The sequence below is a fragment of the Squalius cephalus genome (genome assembly GCF_949319135.1).
Source record: "Squalius cephalus genome assembly, chromosome: 3".
NCBI lineage: Eukaryota > Metazoa > Chordata > Actinopteri > Cypriniformes > Leuciscidae > Squalius > Squalius cephalus.
In genome coordinates, this window is record NC_137124.1 from 47,471,935 (window position 1) to 47,491,182 (window position 19,248).

At 39.3% G+C, this 19,248-nt stretch overlaps 1 long non-coding RNA gene across 1 annotated transcript; it reads right to left on the minus strand.

Annotated features, from left to right (window-relative positions):
* Positions 1–707: 707 nt before the first annotated feature.
* Positions 708–1,397, minus strand: LOC307156163. Its single transcript, XR_013820667.1, has 3 exons — positions 1,352–1,397; positions 1,205–1,283; positions 708–1,125 (listed from the first exon to the last, which is right to left on the minus strand). It is a non-coding gene; the product is annotated as an uncharacterized lncRNA (long non-coding RNA).
* Between the last annotated feature and the right edge of the window lie 17,851 nt (positions 1,398–19,248).

The following is a 19,248-nucleotide window of genomic DNA, read 5'->3' on the forward strand; positions in this document are numbered from 1 at the left end:
AAAATAATTTTTATTGTGTTTTATTAGTGACAAATTTGGGGAGAGGATAAATATTCCAAAACTGAAAATACAGTATGAGAATTAACTGCTAAATTACTAGACATGTTTTCCTTTTGATATTATAGGCCAATTTGCAAGCACAATTTGTGAAAAAAAAAAAATATTGAGATGCTTCCAACTGTTGTTCTTGCATTCTTTCTTGTGACACACCTGAATGAATGGCTCATTAAGTATGCGGGCCCCATTGTCTCCAGGTGCAAACCACTAAATATGCATGATCGTTGACGTCCACTCCGCATATTGCCTTTCCAGACAGAGTGTTTTGCAAAATTTAAATCAATGCATTGTGTTATGTGAATGATTAGGCAGGATAATTTTCACATCATTTTGAAGAAAAAACACTAGGCGATGACATCCATTAGTCACAAGTCTTATTGGCATATATTTAGAATGTGTTTTATGGCCTTATTTCAGAAACTTTAGTTTTTAGTTTTTTCAATAACCATGCATAAACATTATTCTCTCAAAAATGAAAACATGTACATGCATGGTGCTCACATATGATGGTAGCCCTGTTTGTGCTATATAGAGTGAATTTACACCTTTGCCATTAATATGTTTATAAGCAACTGAAAAAAGCAAAAATGTCAGGGCATGTCAGAACATCTCAAGGACCCCAAAAACACCTTAGACCCCAGAGGGTTAAGCTTCAATATCACAGTTCAAGTTATCAAATGCAGATAAACACTGGCAAGTAAATTTATAATAAGAAAGAAAAACAAAAGAAAAAAAGGAAAACCAAAAGGGAAAAAGATTTCACAGACAATCAAAATGACGTAATATTTAACATCACAACTAATACTAATAGTTAAGATCGTTCAAGCTGCTTCAAATGGACCCAGCTACCAGCGTGTTAGTTTGATATAACAGCCCATAGAACACACATGTCCAATACTTCAACACAGTTTATAACGAGCAGGGCTCGTTAAAGAGCTCGGTGGATACAGCAGTTCGAAACCGTAACGTCCGCTGCAGTCAGTCGTGCGAACAGGACAATAAAACAGTGACACAAATACATATATAAAAAAACAGAACAGAACAGCAGCTAGCGCTCTTGAGCCGCACCTGCAATAAAAACACGAATAGTACATTAATTGTAATTTCTCCCCTCCCAAAAGAAGAAACCCACCATAACGTTTCTTACCTCGTAGGAAACATAGGAAATTCTTAAGCTATAGTGAACTTGATGCTACCTGCGCTCGCCACTTCACGCACACACATTCCTGATGACAAACATATATTTAGACTGTAATCTGCGACTGAGAAAAGGGCAATACAGCAAACAACTCACCAGAGAGGGCAACGCAAATCGAAATGAGCTGCCTGTTACTATACACAGCACAGAAAAGAATGACAATGCCCCACTTAAACAGGCTTTTTATCACGGCACTAAAACCTGACGCACCTCCATGATTGCGCCGTACAGGTGTACTCAATATCAAGCTGCGGTTCAACGCCAGTGGGCGTGTCTTGCCATTTGAAATATACGCAACCATTAAAGTTACCTACTGCCAATGAGCCAAAGCGCACATTACAGATTCCCAACCTGTCACATAAGGTAAGAAATGTATTCTGAATTATATTAGTTAATGTTGTTGTTGCATAAACTTCACATTGCAGTTGAACTGTTGCTAGATATATGCTGAATATTATAATGTTTAGACCCGTGTTCACTGTTAAATACTGTGTTTGTGGATATCTGCTCAAACGTAGATATATATGGTAACAATGATGTTTCATAGTTTGGAGCGGCTCGATCGCTTCAGTAAATAACGCGCTGTGCGTTTGAAAAGCAAAACGCACCAAACATTAGGCTTCATGTTTTTACTCCAATCTCATTTCATAACGTCATAATGAATGGAAACATTTGAAGTGACATATGATAATCAATATATTTTTCTCTAGTGTAGTGTTACTGAAGTGTTCCTTTTTAACGCTTGATAGGCTGCCTGCTATAGGTTATTGTTATTATTATTTTATGTAGCACTGCAGCCTATGTCTGCAAGGCACAACAAACCTGGTGTTAATTATAAATATATATAAACACTGCGTGGCATGGTTGTTGGTGCCAGACGGGCCGGTCTGAGTATTTCACAATCTGCTCAGTTACTGGGATTTTCACGCACAACCATTTATAGGGTTTACAAAGAATGGTGTGAAAAGGGAAAAACATCCAGTATGCGGCAGTCTTGTGAGCGAAAATGCCTTGTTGATGCTAGAGGTCAGAGGAGAATGGGCCGACTGATTCAAGCTGATAGAAGAGCAACTTTGACTGAAATAACCACTCGTTACAACCGAGGTATGCAGCAAAGCATTTGTGAAGCCACAACACGCACAACCTTGAGGCGGATGGGCTACAACAGTAGAAGACCCTACCGGGCACACTTTAGGCCCCTTAGTGCCAATTGGGCATCGTTTAAATGCCCCGGCCTACCTGAGCATTGTTTCTGACCATGTCCATCCCTTTATGACCACCATGTACCCATCCTCTGATGGCTACTTCCAGCAGGATAATGCACCATGTCACAAAGCTTGAATCATTTCAAATTGGTTTCTTGAACATGACAATGAGTTCACTGTACTAAAATGGCCCCCACAGTCACCAGATCTCAACCCAATAGAGCATCTTGTGTTTTGTAGTTGAAAGCATATGTCCTGTGAAGCAAATGGTACAGACGTGTCATTGAGGTGCAAAAGGTGCTCTCCCGACAGAACCATCCTGTGCCTGGAGTATCCCAACAGTCCTCAATCAGCATATTGATGAAATCCCTGCACTAGATAGGCATTAGCATACTGTGATGATGAAGGACATTGTGCCATGTTTAATTCACATGTATACCTTTAAAAGGCTTTTGATGTACTAGGGCAGTTAAGAGTTCTGCCCATATTTGCTCAGCCCTACATTTTCTATACAGAGAAAAGAGATCCTCTGCACGGGGCAAAGTTTGCTCTTCTCCCGGTTGACCCGAAGGCCCATACGGGCTAGGTGCCGGAGCACTAGGTCCCTGTGTTCGCAAACCTGGTCTCGAGAGTGAGCTAGGATCAGCCAGTCGTCGAGATAATTCAGGATGCGAACCCCGTGTTGCCGTAGCGGAACAAGGGCTGCCTCAACAACCTTCGTGAAGACGCGAGGAGACAGGGCTAGATCGAATGGGAGAACAGCGTACTGATATGCCCGCCCCTCGAAAGCAAACCGTTGGAACGGTCTGTGTCGAGGAAGAATGGAGACATGAAAGCAGGCGTCCTTCAGGTTGATTGCTGCAAACCAATCCTGTGGCCGCACACATTCGAGAATGCATTTGGCCGTGAGTATCTTGAACGGAAGCCTGTTGAAGGGATCGGTTCAAGACACGCAGGTCCAGGATTGGCCATAACCCACCGGTTTTCTTCGGTACAATGAAGTAGGGACTGTAGAACCTGGACTTCATTTCAGCTGGAGGGACAATCTCGACCGCACCTTTCGCCAGTAAGGTAGCGACCTCCATACGCATGACAGGGGCATTGCCACCCACCATAGTGTAACGGCCTCCCCGGAAGCAGGGAGGAGATTGTGTGAACTGAATCGCATAGCTGAGCCTGATGGTTCTCTCGACCCAGCGGGACAGGTTGGGAAGCTCTAGCCAGGCTCCGAAGAACTGAACCAGCAGGGTGATGGGAACTACAGACATACCCTCGGTGGGGCAGCGAAGCGACCCGGTGTGGGGGCATGGTCATTTGCCGCATCCTGACAGAGGAGACCAGGGAAGGACCAGCGTTCCACAGGGACCTGCTCTGACAGGGGTATGGCGACAGAGGAGGACGAGAGTGGCAAGGTAGAGCGTCGCACACTGTCATCCACGGCCTCTTGGGGCTCGGAGGAAGGGGCATCAGTTCTTAGAAAAAAAGCAATGCCTCGAAGGTGAAGACGACACACAGCACTGCATGCCAGAGAACATACACACAGAAAAATCAAGGTACAGGAATGTACCTAGAAGAGTACAAATGCTTTGTCGCCCCAGCTGGGTACAGCAATGTACCTCTGAACATTGGTACATTTGTGTACCTTCTTGTTTGTACCTCTAAAAGAACGTTTATTGAATTGAATTGAATTGTTTATTGATCCAACAATCAGCTATCTCATATATATACATATGAGTGCTGTTCTTCCTGTGGTCAGAATCACTATTACATATCAATTTTTACAAAAATAAGCATGCATTCATACAACATACAACCATAAACAAAGACATTTAGTAGAAGATGAACTGAAAATATTCCTTTATTTAAGTTGGTTAAAATTTAAATCAAACTCATGAACTAAGAACCCATGTATACTTATAGGGTCAAAAACTTTTACTTATATAGCACCTTTTTAACAAAAAACAGAAGTAAAAAGTCATATAAGAACTTGTGTAAATAAATACAATTTCAATTTAATTTTAAAGACCATCTTACTAGCTTCATTAACCAAAAAACTAGGTAAGGAATTCCATGCTACCATGGCCCTATAGTGTAATGTTCTCTGTCCGGCTCCTGTTCTATAAACAGGCAGGAGAAATCTTCCTTCTGATGACTGACGTGTGACATATTTGTGTCCATCCTTAGAAAACTTAAAATTATTAAATAAAATAACAGGAGTCCTTGTTGTTATAACATTTCTTGCAAAACCAAGAAGAGAATAATATAACCTACTTTTAACTGGTAACCAGTTTAACATATTCAACATATCACAAACTCTAGTTCTATATGAACAATTAAGCACTATACGGACAGCTTTGTTTTGAGCCACCTGTAATCAATTGAGATTATATTCTGATGTGTTGGACCATATGACTGTACAGTAATCTAGCTGAGAGAGAACTAAACTTTTAAGTTTATGTACCCCCAGTGTTAGAAATGTACCATAATGTCCTGGTATTGTTTAAAATTACATCCTGGTATTTTCTCAGATCATATGACAGATGTCCTGCTGAACTGATTTGTCATTAAAAAAAAAAAAAAAAAAAATTAAAACTAAGAAAAAAAGAAATGAAATACTGTACTTCTGAGAAAGAAAAAAAGTGCATGGTGTGATTTAATTCCTTCAGAAGCATTATGCTCTGTGAGTATTTTGTTAGCCAATTTTAAATACAAAACAGAGGCAGTGCATGTTTTACTTTTTTTTTAAATCACAAAAGTCACAAAATTCTGAGTATAAAGTACAAAACATTCTCAATTCATATTGTAACAATTCAATTATAACTCATATACTGGATATTCTGTACCCAATATTAACAATTCATTAAAATGTAGAATGTTTCAATTCCTTCAGAACTTTAAGATAAAACGACACTCGGTTACTAATGTAACCTCTGTTCTCTCTAGAGAGGGAACGAGTGTTGCGTAAGTTTAGCTTACGCTATGGGAAAACTCCTTTTCTCGAGAAGCACTGAAGCAAAAATTTTCCTTAATTTTTAGAACGTAAAATGCATTTGCTGTAGCAGGCAGACATAGGCGAGACAGCTCGCGCGCCTATTGGCTGCTCTGCGGCAACTGCTGCAACCTATCAGTGCGTCTTGGCATGACTCCAGCGCCAATGGGAAGCCTTCCCGCACTGTCGTCATGGCCCGCCAAAAGGGGGTGAGGCTCTAGCCCAGGGGTGGGGAACCTTTTTCCTATCAAGGGCCATTTACAATTTTTTAACATTCTTTAAGGGCCATTGTAATGAGCAGGGGCGTTTCTAGGTTTTAAAAACACCAGGGGCTGAGCCCGAAACATCAGGGGCTGGGTAACAAGATAACATTATTCGATACAGAGAATAATGTATATATTTAGGCCTATATGCAAGGGGCAGACTGGTAAAAAAATTCAGTCCTGGCACTGTAGCCACACCAGCCCATATTAGCACACAGACACACACATTGAAAGGTGAGGTAGTTAGGGGGGTTCGGGGGCATGCCCCCCCGAGAAAATTTTGATTTCTCAGACCTACATATGTGCATTTTAAGGTGTTTGAAGGCCAACATTTTTTGATAACAATAGCTTTAAAAGCATGTCATTGGGCAGTAGCATAAATTATTTGTCAAGCAGATAACAGATTCTTAAACATGAGAATGAGGATAAATGTTGAAATGAATGATCCACACTAGAAAATGCAAATGCAAAATGTTTCTGCTTATTGTTGACAATACACAATCACATATTCCAAACAGGAATGGCCTTAAATGAGAAATCTTTCAATGATTATTTTGCATAGATGTAAACTTTTTAGCATTAAAGTTTGGTTTCAGTAACTTGTTTCTTTCTTGAGTTAATCAATGTTTTTGGCACTATTAAATCAGTTCAATTAAATTTAAATTTTTCACTCATAAAGTCACTTGTCACCACCTACTGGCCTAATGATGCAAGTTGCGCAAACACAGACAAGCAGACTGATAGAAACTGTGAAAAGGCTGATGCTGGTGAAATATTCGAACATATTCGAGGACCTTATATATAGGCTACATATCAGAGTTAAATAAATACATTGTAATAATGTTAATCAAGCAGACTAAATCACACGACTGCGCAGCAATATTTAAGCTCATTATACAAAGGAAATAATACAGATCTAGACAAATTGGGTTGCTTATAGTTAAAAGAATGTCATGAACGATCATTTAGGCTAGATGTAGGCCTATTTTTCACATTTTTGGTCACAAAATATTTAGTCAGTTTTGATGACTTTGCAATATTGATAAAATGTTAGAATATTAATAATGAAAATTGAGTAGGGCTATGCCAAAATGTGTAACATTTATGTAGCCTACAAAATATACAAAAGCCCCGACATAGAGTTTTGACGCAATCTCAATTTTGGTTATTTCAATACTTAACGTTAAAGGACAAGTTCGGTATTTTACACTTAAAGCCCTGTTTACAGATAGTTTCTGATGAAATAGAACGGTTAAGATTAAAATGTGGACACATGCTGCTGTCCCGAGAATTTTAGGTTTATTTCGCTTTCCCCCCCACCTACACAATGGCAGCCTATGGGCACTGGAACAATCCTTCATAAAACGCATTAAACTTTCGATTACAAAGACGTGAAACTCACCGAGTGGTCAGGGGTGTTCAATGATATGCTCACAAAAAAATCGCTGCAAAAGATGCTTTCCAACAGGTGTTTTACCATTCGTTGTAAAACTGTGGACCTATTTTTCCAAACGTCTCACACCCGTAGATTCTTCCGTTGAGAGCTTGACTAATAGACACTCCAGCCCAGTTGGTGGCGATAATGCACCTTTGCCAATTACAAGCAAACCACTGGCATTTCATTGAATACACAGAAGCAGCAGAAGAAGCGGCGGAGTAATACCGTACTGCACACAGCCCATCCAATTCAAGTCAATGGAGTTGGACAAAAACTACGATAAAACCTGTTGGAAAGCATCTTTTGCAGCGATTTTTGTGTGAGCATATCAGTGGACACCCCTGACCACTCGGTGAGTTTCACGTCTTTGTAATCGAAAGTTTAATGCGTTTTAGGAAGGATTGTTCCAGTGCCCATAGGCTGCCATTGTGTAGGTGAGGGGGAGAAGCGAAATAAACCTAAAATTCTCGGGACAGCAGCTTGTGTCCACATTTTTATCTCAACCGTTCTATTCAAGGGCGTAGATTTGGTTTGAACATTGGGGGGGTTGAAGTTTGGGTTCTGCATTTTTTTCATGTGATCATGGTATACATATTGAGGGGGTTGTAATGCATAGATTTAAATATTGGGGGGGTTATCTCCCCCCTAACCCCCCAACAAATTACGCCCCTGGTTCTATTTCATCAGAAACGATCTGTAAACAGGGCTTTAAGTGTAAAATACCGAACTTGTCCTTTAATTGACGACAGAACACGACGTTACATGCTAGTTTATTTTGCGTGATACAGGGCACGCCGCATTTGCGTGATTGAAGAGTGCGCGCCGCGAGCAAACAGCTGGCACGACGTAAGTAAGTTAGTTTTTCTGAGTTTTACTGTTGTCAGGCTATAGCCTGACAACATCTGGTCTGACAGAAGACTGTGCGGCGGTGCTGACTGCGTTATTTTTTTGAAACCGGTGCGGCGCGCGCGCCCCCGAAGTTCATCCGTGAGAAACTTGAAACCGGTGCTTGAACTTGAACTCAGGTGACTCATTAACACTCGCGCTACTGGCCGCGCCCTGCTTTCACAGCTTGTGGACTCGTGCTGCTTGCCACTTTGCCTATTTTGTGTTTTCTATCACAGGAAAAGTAATTGCTGAGATGTTTTTTTTTTTTTTTTTTTTTTTTTGGGAGGAATTGACTCGCGGGCCGCATCAAACTCTTTTGCGGGCCGGTTACGGCCCGGCGGCCGGACGTTCCCCACCCCTGCTCTAGCCTATAAAACCCCTTCGCACAGGTTGCACAAGTGAATTCAGTCGTCTATAAGTGAAACCAAAGTGCAGCACAAGCACGGCAGGCTACGCAAAACTCTTTCCCTCTCTAGAGAGAACCGAGGTTACGTTAGTAACCGAGTAGTTCTCTTACGAGAGTACTCTCGTGTTGCGTAAGTTTAGCTTACGCTACGGGAACCCTATGTAAAGCGCTGTGCGTGCTGAGTTTCAAACACTTATGTCCCAAGGGCAGTAGCCCGGGGCTCATGTAAAGTGAAGTGATCGCAACGGCAGAACAGGGCGGGACGACTCGGTGTTATGAGATAGGTGCATACACATATATCTATACAGTTAAGGCAGTATGACCACCTTAAAACTGCATAAGCCACAGGACGTTGCAGCATATCAACAGTCTAATCAAATTGAGTTGGGTAGACAATGTTAATATAGCATAATCAGACTGAGAGCAGTCTGGCCTGTAAGGCGGGTACTTCCAGGTTATAAAACCTTACAAATGTAGACAGCGAGGCCCAGCCTGCTGCCATACACATATCATGGATTGAGACCCCACTTGTCCATGCCCACGACAAGGCCATACCTCTAGTCGAGTCTCTAGTCGAGTGGGCCCTAACCCCCAAAGGGCAGTTCAGGCCTTTGGATGCATACCATAGCATCCACTATCCATCTGGACAGAATATGATGTCCACACTGTGTATCGCAAATGTTCAGATCCGATTTGTGTGTCCATGCAGCTCTTTGGCAATATGGCAATGATGTTGCGTTGTTGGAGGGGTTTGCATTTGCAATAGAGATGTTGTCTTATTTAAATTTTACAACATGGAAATGTGTAGCCGCCGCGCTGGACTACTGCGTCTTGAGCATTGGTCTTGAGCCTGCTGCAGAACTGTAGGAGGCTGGTATGCACAGCTTTTTGTTCTGCGCTCTTATCTGCGCCGGTTTCAAAAGTAATCATTTTCTGCTCGTCCGGCACTTTGCAACAACACAGCCTTGTTTCGGCAGTGACTTTCAGCATGTTCCCTATAACAACGTCTGACGTTTACATTTTACGTGGCATGAGAAAGTAACATACCACGCAAAATCCGATCAGAGCGTTCAGAGTGAAGCGGATTTCCTGATATGTGATTTGAATAGGATTTCAAACCACATATGGATGTAGCTTGAAACGGATTTCATGTGCTTTTTTGGACTGACAATCTGAACGTAGCCTATGTCGGGATAAGAAATAGAAGGAATAATTGCAGTAAGGGCTAGAGAAGCTAGCTCGTTCAGATCTTTACCACATATTAACTTTAGTTTGGCAAAATTTCCTGCTCTTTCCTGCTTACTAAGTTCTTCTCTATATAATTTCGCAGCTTCCATGTGTTTTTTCTGTGGTTTATTAGTGTAACAGTGTGTTCAGTAGAACATAAATTGTGCAATCTATGCTGTTGTTTACATCCGAGTGCCTCCATAATGGCCGCGCATCCGGGTTACCGCCCAGAACGTGACGTCAGACGCCCCTCTATAGTGTAAATCAGCTTTTTATAAAAACTTGGTGCTTAAAATAACACATTTATTGATTACATTGTTTTGCCACAAGGTGGAGACAAGTGACTGTTAAAAAATTAATTTGTTATTGAATCATTTATTAAAGAGAATGTAGTACTGTATGATGCTTCTAAAATAAGTCAGAAAAATGTGATGAATTGTTACATCATATACAGTCTGTATAAGTGTATGATTTAACTTTTCCCCATGGTCTAGTGTTAAAAAAAAATAAATAAAAAAAATCGCAATACTTGTAGAATCTCAATTCTTAAAAAAAAGCAATACATATCGTATCAGCACCCAAGTATTGTGATAATATCGAATCGGGAGATAGGTGTATCGTCCCAGCCTACATATACTGTGCTAGACTAACTGGTACTAGTCACAGACAGCACTTGCATATTGTTGGTTTGATTGCTTATATTGTTCTCCTCAATTGTAAGTTGCTTTGGATAAAACCGTGTGCTAAATGATTAAATGTAAACATTTAAATTAACATCAATGGACATGAAATTTGCCCCCTAAATTATACTGTAGAATGTTACATGTTACATAACAGCATGTTGATGGTTTCCATCTGTACACTCTGAATTGAAAGTAGCTTCTTTTCCAGTATCAAATCGCTAGAGACTATATGAAGAGGCGTTTACTATGAGGAAACTAATAAAGCGATTCAGTAATATTCTCAACGAGTCGCCTGAGGGAAGAACCATCCGTTCAAATGCTGCTAAAAAAAAGACACACACGTCTGGCTGCTTCTTTCCTCCCGACAGATGCGCAAGACCTCCATGCTACGGCGGCGCCGTGGGCGACGATTTCCTCTGACGTGCGTGATCTTTGACCCTCCACCTCTGCCTTTCGCAGCTGGCAGTGATGACAAGCTCCTGGTTCTGGAGGAATGGAGGCTTTGGCTCAAAAGGTAGCGCTGAAGTTGTAGCAAAACTAAGGCGCCACATGTGTCTGTCGCCGCAGGGCTGAGAGTGTCTCGCTGTCACTCTGGCCAGGTGCCTGTCTGTCTATCAGGTTCACACAGATGGTGCATGTTTACAGACAAGTGCGGTTGTTGTGCTAAATGATGAATTGTTTATAAGATCAAAAGTCACCGGTGAAATATAGCGTGCCTGGAGTGCAGAGAGACAGACAGATATAGTAATAGACAAAACTGAGAAGATACACCATCAGAATGAACAAGTTGTGTGTGGGCGTCTGACTGGTTTTGACAACAAAATTCATCTTATGAATATTAATGAGGCTAGGAATAATAGTATAGCATTTGCTGAGAACTAATGTCAACCATTCATAACGAATTACTATTAGAAACAAAAAGGTAACACTTTACAAGAAGGTCTCATTTGTTAACAGTAGTTAATGCATTAATTATTATGAACTAACAATGAACAATACATTTTTACAGCATTTATTAACCTTTGATAATGTTAGTTAATAAAAAAAAATCATGATCATGTTAGTTCAAACTCATTTCAACAGATACAACTTTTGATCTTAAAAATGTATTGGTAAATAGTGAGATTAACATTATCTAAGATTAATACATGCTGTAAAAGTATTGTTCGTTCTTAACTCATGTTAACTAATGAAACCTTATTGTTGCCAATACAAATTTAAACATTTCAAAGGTCAATAACAAGTTGATTGACAAATTAAATTAGTCATTTAAATGTGTTCTTGATTATTTATTTGTTATCATTTCTGCTAATCGCCTATTAAGGTAAGATATGGTAACACTTTAGAATACGGCCCATTAGGTAATTTTAGTTAATGCTAAAAAACTAACATCACTAACAATGAGCAATACGTTTGTTACAGTGTTTATTAATCTGTTAACTTTAGTTAATGAAAGTACAATTGCAAATTCATTGTTAGTTCATGTTAGATCAAAATCCATTAAATAATATTAACAAATTAATAATATATTAACAACTTGTAATAATGTATTAGTACATTTAGACTATTGTTTTTACTAGAAATATATTCAAAATATTACTGCAAATAAATGCAGTCTGGTTCATGAACGAAAGATTTTTGTCAACTGGATTGCTGATTGACTGAAAATGTGTTCATGAACCAGACACCACTACACTGTAATTCTGCCTGCACTGACACGCACACACATGTTTGGTTTCCATGTTTTATGGAGACATTCCATAAACACAATGATTTGTTTGCTGTACATATTCTATCCCCTATAATCTCTACCCCTAAACACAATCATCACAGAAAACACTGCGTTTTTACATAAAATCATGATTTATAAGCTGAACCAAAAAAATATTGTATTACTATTCTTGGATGCATAAGAAGCATACTATCCGTAACATAGGGTTCACCAGGACACACACAAATACATACACACGCATATACACACAATCATAATAGACCAAGTTCCATAATTATGTGTTCCTTAGTTTCTTTGTCTTCTATTGCATTTTTACTGAGCTAATGATATTTTCTTTCCCCCAAATCAAAGCCTGAAAACCTTTTTGCATTTTATTATTTTCATAAGAATTATAATATACTTAAGCACCCTCCACACCGGGACGAATATCGGCGCGCGTTATTCGCCAGCGTTTTTCAATGCGTTTTTTGTGTTCACACCCAAGCGATTTTCGCTGACGATGAGCCGAGTGAACATGCAAATTCATTCCCTGACATTAGATGGCGCATAATGTAAAACAGAAATACACAAGGTGCAATACCTCTCCATAACAGTTCTCTTTTATCAAGATTTTTGTAGTCGCTGTCGCGTTTGTCATATAGTTCTTTATGTTCCTACACCAACGAGACCAGCAGCTCTACATTCATATTGCCTTGCATCTTCCTCGTCTTATTTCTTCCCGGCAGTGTAGACGCTACTGGCGTATATCTTCTTCGCCGTTACGTATGTGTGCTCGACAAGACCATTTTGTGTTTGAGCGCCCCCAAGTTGTGTTTTACTGTAACTTCAGAAGCTCCAGACACGTGAGCAAAAGCGCCAATCTCATTGGTCGGATAGTTTTTGACGCGGCGCGTCAAACCAAAAAAACGAACCCGAGGCGTTTATTAAAAAATGACGCTTTTACGCGTGGCGTTTTTCGCGTCGGTGTGCACACTCACATTGGCGCCCTTTGTTTAGTCACGAGGTGTTAAACGTCGGCGTGTGAACAGGCCTTTACAGTATAATATAACATCAAATAATAAATAAAACTCCTGAACAACATCCATATTCTCTTTCTCTCTAAAATTATTTTCTTTTCCACATTCAGTTATCTATTTGCTCTTTCATTCCTTCCTCCTGATATTTCCACTTTTCATTTTCATCCTTGTCCTGTTCTTTTCTTCTTCCCTTTATCCCCCCTCCTCCCTCCTCCCTCCTCCCTCCTCTCTCTCTCTCTCTCATGCTGTTATCCCTCTTTAGTGGAAGGGCAAAAATCTAATCAAGTTGCATTTGAATATGGCATGGGGCTAAACGAGAGACAGAGCAGACGGATGTGAGAGAGATGAGGAGATACAGGACAACACTGCCCCCTAGCTACAACAAACCACACACAGAAACACTCACTGATATGTTGGGGACAAACTGAGCTAAACCTGACAAAATCTCTCAAAACCTCCTTTTGGGGACGTCTTCATTTGTAAAAAAAGGGTTAGGTAATAGTGTTTATAACTAGTTGTAATTAAAAACAATAAAAGTCTAGGACTTTATCCCCATCATTTACAGATAGCTGTGTGTGTGTGTGTGTGTGTGTGTGTGTGTGTGTGTGTGTGTGTGTGTGTGTGTGTGTGTGTGTGTGTGTTTGCGTGCGTGCGTGCGTGCATGCATGTGTGTGTGTGTGTGGAGAGAGGATAACTTTTATTATATTATATTATATTATATTATATTATATTATATTATATTATATTATATTATATTATATATTTAGTTGTTAGTACTGGTCCTCAAATTTGATTGGCTGAGAGGCTTTCCAGGAGTGCCATATTGCACCAGTATCAACATGGTGACTCTTCACCGTTTGTATCACTCCTCTTGTTATTTGAAGACATTTGAAAATTTGCTCCAACGTTGTCAGATTGTGAGGTTCTGGCAATCTAGTCAGCGCTCATGTACCCTGCCCAGAACAGCCTTACCTTGGCAAGTCCTTCTGACATTTGCCACTGACATTGATGCCTCTGTAGTGGTTAAACAAGGTATATAATTAGTTATATTTAATGGACAATCTTTGAATTCTTATGAATCTATTAATTGTTCCTGGGCAAATCAAATCATTTTGACTGAGGTCAAAGTTATGTTTTTATAACTAATTTTAACCCTTAAACGCATACCTCACTCACTACCCTCCTCCTCATTCATTTTTTTAAAGTTAGACATCAGCCTTCTTAGTATTATAAACAATATAACTATATACAATTATAAAAGAATGCCTGTTTTCCCATTCATTTTTTGTAAAAAATAAAGGGTCGCTAATGACCGAGGTGTGCAACAGTGTGTAAGTATATTTCTTCTGCACAACAATTGAATCTTTGATGACTGAATAAGTGCAGTTCACCTTTATTCCACAAGGCAGCAATGTCTGATACACAATGATAAAGTGACGTTTCATTCATATAGTTCCACAGGCGAAGTATCATCAGCAAAACTTGAAATGGCTCAGCGATTTACTGCAAAGCAAGTACTGAACACAATCAAATATGTAATAATGATTGGTGAAACATTTATGCATTAAAGGGTTAATGTTGTACTAGAGCACTGCCTTTATAGTCTACTTTTGACTGAATTGTTTACTTGTCTATAACAAACTTCTTATGCTTGTATACTGGTATTGTAATTGTATGTTCATTAATAAAACAATTGAATGTTTAATAAATAATATTCAGCATAAACCATTCAAAAGCACTGATTCATACAAGAATCATTCAAACAGGGTCATTCCGTGTCAACTCAACCAGGGGTCCCCGGCTCAAATTTTTGATTTTTTTTTTTTTTTTTTTTTTTTTTTCTGTAGAAATACAAACATAAATAGTGACGAAAGTCAAAATATTAAATGTGACAGATGTATATTTACAACAGTACTGCATTATTTTGCAGAGGTATAGGCATTCCAGGCATTATTCTGACTTCCCCTGAGATTTGGAGCCAAATTAGAAGGGTGTAAAAATGACTTTAGAAAGATGGCAGCATCATTATTTTATTTTTTACACAGAGATTGGAAGATATATTAGTAAAATCTGTTGACTTTAGCAATCTTTGTTTAATTATATGCCAACAGTAACAGTTCAAAAATGGCAAAAAGCACATGATGTGTTTGTTTTTTTGCCTCAAGTTTGCATGCCTGTAACTCAAGAAGTATTAAAGATATCTTACAGTTTTTCTCGATTGCTTAAACACATTTCTTGAAACTATGCCTCGTATTCTCAAAACTATAAACACAAATCCATAACGTCTCACCCAGTTCCCCAAACATCCTATTTTCAGGTCAAAATGAAGCTCTACACTCAAAACCATTCACTCTTGCTGAAAAATCAAACTTTGCCCTCAGACAGGACACACAAGCCCTCAAAATCACACACACTACAACATAGTCTAACACACTGGTGCAATAAATTCAAAACAACATTTCCAAAACTGGTAAGTTATGTTGCTTGTGGTTCCCCCATCACAAACCTTTTCATGTGATGAACACAAAAGACACAACCAGTGGATACACTGGCACATTTTTATTCATACACAGAAAACACACACAAAAACTTTTTTTTTTTTTTCCTGTTTTACTCTTCTTTTTTTTTTACTCTTTTTTTTTTTACTCTCTCCTCTAATTTTTTTTTTTTATATTTACTTACAGTAAGATGTGTGTGACCAACATATGACAGTAAAAGAGCACACACAAACCATATTCTAATATGGAATTCGAATTGTATTGGAATGGTAAAGAGTGTTGGGACGTGACAGGAGGGCCTCCACTCAAGGATATATGATGGACACGTCTAAGAATGTTCCACATATGGTTGAAATAGCATCATTTGCCTAGAAAAATAACATTCTGGGAGTCAAGACTATAAAGGAGAAAGGAAGCCCTCCCTTCACTGTCACACTCTGCAGCCACTCTGTGTGACTGTATGACTGCTGGCCTTTTCTTGCAAGAAAATACACCTCATCAAAGACTATTGGAAATGTTTGTCTCTTATTCAGTGATAGAATTCTGTTTGCCACCACACCTCCCTGAAGGTTCTTGAGGTGACGGTAAAGCGACTCAAATTTGGCCTTACTCGAAGCCCAGCCTCTCTCATAGTCATACCATTGATAAAGACATGGGATGGGCAACTAGAGTGGCTTGAATTTCATCTGAGACTGCTTGTCTTCTTGTCCTTGCCCTTCCTCCTCCTCATTCTTATCCCTCTTCCTTCATGTCTTTCTGGATCCATTGTTCCAAAACGCAATAAACTGATTTGGGCCCTTTTATATATCTATTGAAGGATCTGATTGATGTGTGTTAAATTTTGACTTTTAGTGTTTCCACCTGGGTAATTGTGTGCTAACTGAACTGAATCTGTGCTGACTTGAGTGAACAATTTTGAATGCTAGTGCTTTCTAAATGACAACATGGTCTAAGCAATGAGAAATGAAGGGATTTGTGTGTAGAGTTTTGCAGTGATAGTTCAACAAATCTGACTCATGTGTCAAAACAGGGAATAGTGTTTATAGTTTAGTGAAATGGGTGTGCTTTTTGATAAATGGCGTTATGTTTTTGAAATTTTAGTTCAAAAGCCTGGTTATAGTGTTTAAGCAATCGAGAAAAACTGTAATATACTTTTAGATTTTGGTTCTTAACAAACTTTTCTTTTGGTATCTTCATTTTAAAGGCCCTATAGACCCTTTTACAGTTGGTAAACATGGTGACGTATTTGTGTGGGCGGGGCTTAGCTGGAGGCAGAAAGATCCCTCTGGCCGCTTCACTAACGCTAGTTTGCAAGTTTTGTTAGCTTGTTTTTTTTAACAATGACTGGAGAAAATCCGATTTTGTCTTAATGTGCAAGGTCACTCACTGTCCAGGACACCGATTATTATTTGCAAAAGTTAATTTTAACGGACGGAACCAGATGACCGTACACGCTCAGTCAATGGACGATCTGACAGGATTAACGTTAACGCTATCTCCGGTTGAGTGGCCTGACTTCTACACCTACCCGATAGAGAAACCGAGGGTAAAGAGAAACTGAGGGCATATATATTTAGATGCCTATAACTATGTGCTGAATGGTCATGTAAAGACTTGTGTGGTACGATCCGCAGTTCTGCCAAGCCAGCGCCAAGAAGACGACAATGAATGTGTGACACTACGGTGCAATTTTAATTATATGAATATTTTCTAGAAATAAAAATTCCAGATACAGCATACTCATTTTTCATCGATTCTTGCACCCAACAACACAACAAGATGACATTTAATAATAAAAATAATAATTTAAGCTCCTTATTATGTAGCCGAATCTGTGCTGGTTTGTATTGGCCGCCTCCAGTTTTCTGTTTGTTTTGCCTCCAGCTAGCGCCGTGACGTAACTGTGACGTCGGCGCAAAAGGGGTCTATATGGTTCAATCCCAGAGATATGGACATGTTAATGCAGCTCAGTGAGTAAATTGGTAAACTGTGCACATTTTCAGTGGTCAAAATCCATATGTGGGTCACTTTGCATACAGCTGATATAAAAAAAAGAAATAAAAAAAAACCTTGAAGAATATCCACAGCAACACCTATCACACTTCACTTCATAGAGATCAATGTATTGGCTTACACCGACACCTGTCATGTGAAAGGATGCTATGACAAAGATACTGCTTTCATCAGCGCACATGGACATGGCAAATTGATTTATTATTTCTATGAATTTATGACTTCACCTAGAGAATGAAAGCTACCAGACACAGGTAATCACATGCTCTCTCTCTCTCTTTCTTTCTCTCTCTTAATACTCTACTAAGGTCAAAAGCAAGAAAAGTGCAGTGTGGTAGAATTTTACTGAAATAGTTAATCAGGGCGAATCAAGTGATGGGTATGTGATATGTAATGGCTCTAAATATGACAATAAACTCATAAAGACTATATCCAGCCTTTGCTTGGGATGAGAATATTTAATTTCTTTTGTTTGTGTTCGAGAAGATACAATAACCGAAACAGCGACAATTTCAGTTTGAAGGGATAAAGCCTGTGTTTAGGCTATAAAAGGAAATGCAATTTTGTTAAAGAAGGAACATATTACTGTAACGACTGGGCTATTGAATCATTCGTTCGTTTGGTCTGAATTAACAAATTCGGACTCTCTGTGTTTTCTAAGCACATCTCTTCCAAACACATTCTCTGCAAAGCTTACTAAAGCTTTTAACCTCCTGACTCCCAAATACAAATCATACGCCGGCTCCAGCTAGTCTGCAACAAATGGTCTTTCGCGACACTTTATGGCACCCTGGAGTATTACCAGGACAACATATGCAGCTTCTTCTGCGAGCTTCGCAAACCTCAAAGAGATGCAGCGAAGAGATAATGAAACTTTCTCCTGCTACGTGACATCACACACACACGCCACACACACACACACACACACACAAACATCCTTTGGGTGTAACTTAGGATAGAAATATCTTTTTTTAATATATGTACATTCCTATATGCATGTGCGATTAGTTTTGCCTTATAATAGAGGTGTGGTTTTCTAATGTGTAGTTTTGAATTCTAAGTGTTTATTGAAAGAATGTTCCCCAATATTGTCTTGTAACCCGACCTCGGACTAGGACGTCATAAAGTTTCAGCAGCTCATCCAGCTCCTCTGCAAGAGAGATAACGGGGAGCGCAACATTCCAACACACACACACAAACGTTTCTTTACACTCACCATATAAGTCATTACTAAGATGTCTTTGATAGGTTTGTGCGTTGCATAGCTGGTTAGCCCTGTTATGCGATGGTTATGATTTTCTGATTTGGAACTTGGAAGTGTTTCTCCTAGTTAATGTCTCAAATAGAATCATGGTCTTGTAACCCGACCCCCCTTTCTAGAGGATAACACTTTACAACCCCCTGGAGACTGAGAAGTCACACACACACACACATTCCAAAGCACACATTAACACACACACACAAACACCATCCATGGAACTTTTCAGAGAAAAGTACTTCTAAATGTTTTAAATATATTCCTTTTTGTGCTTAGATGTTTTCACATGCCATACTGGAAGTACTGACAATTTTATCGTGTGTTAATCAAACTTTAAAATGTTTGTAAGATGCATACCGTATGTAACTTTGTGTTCC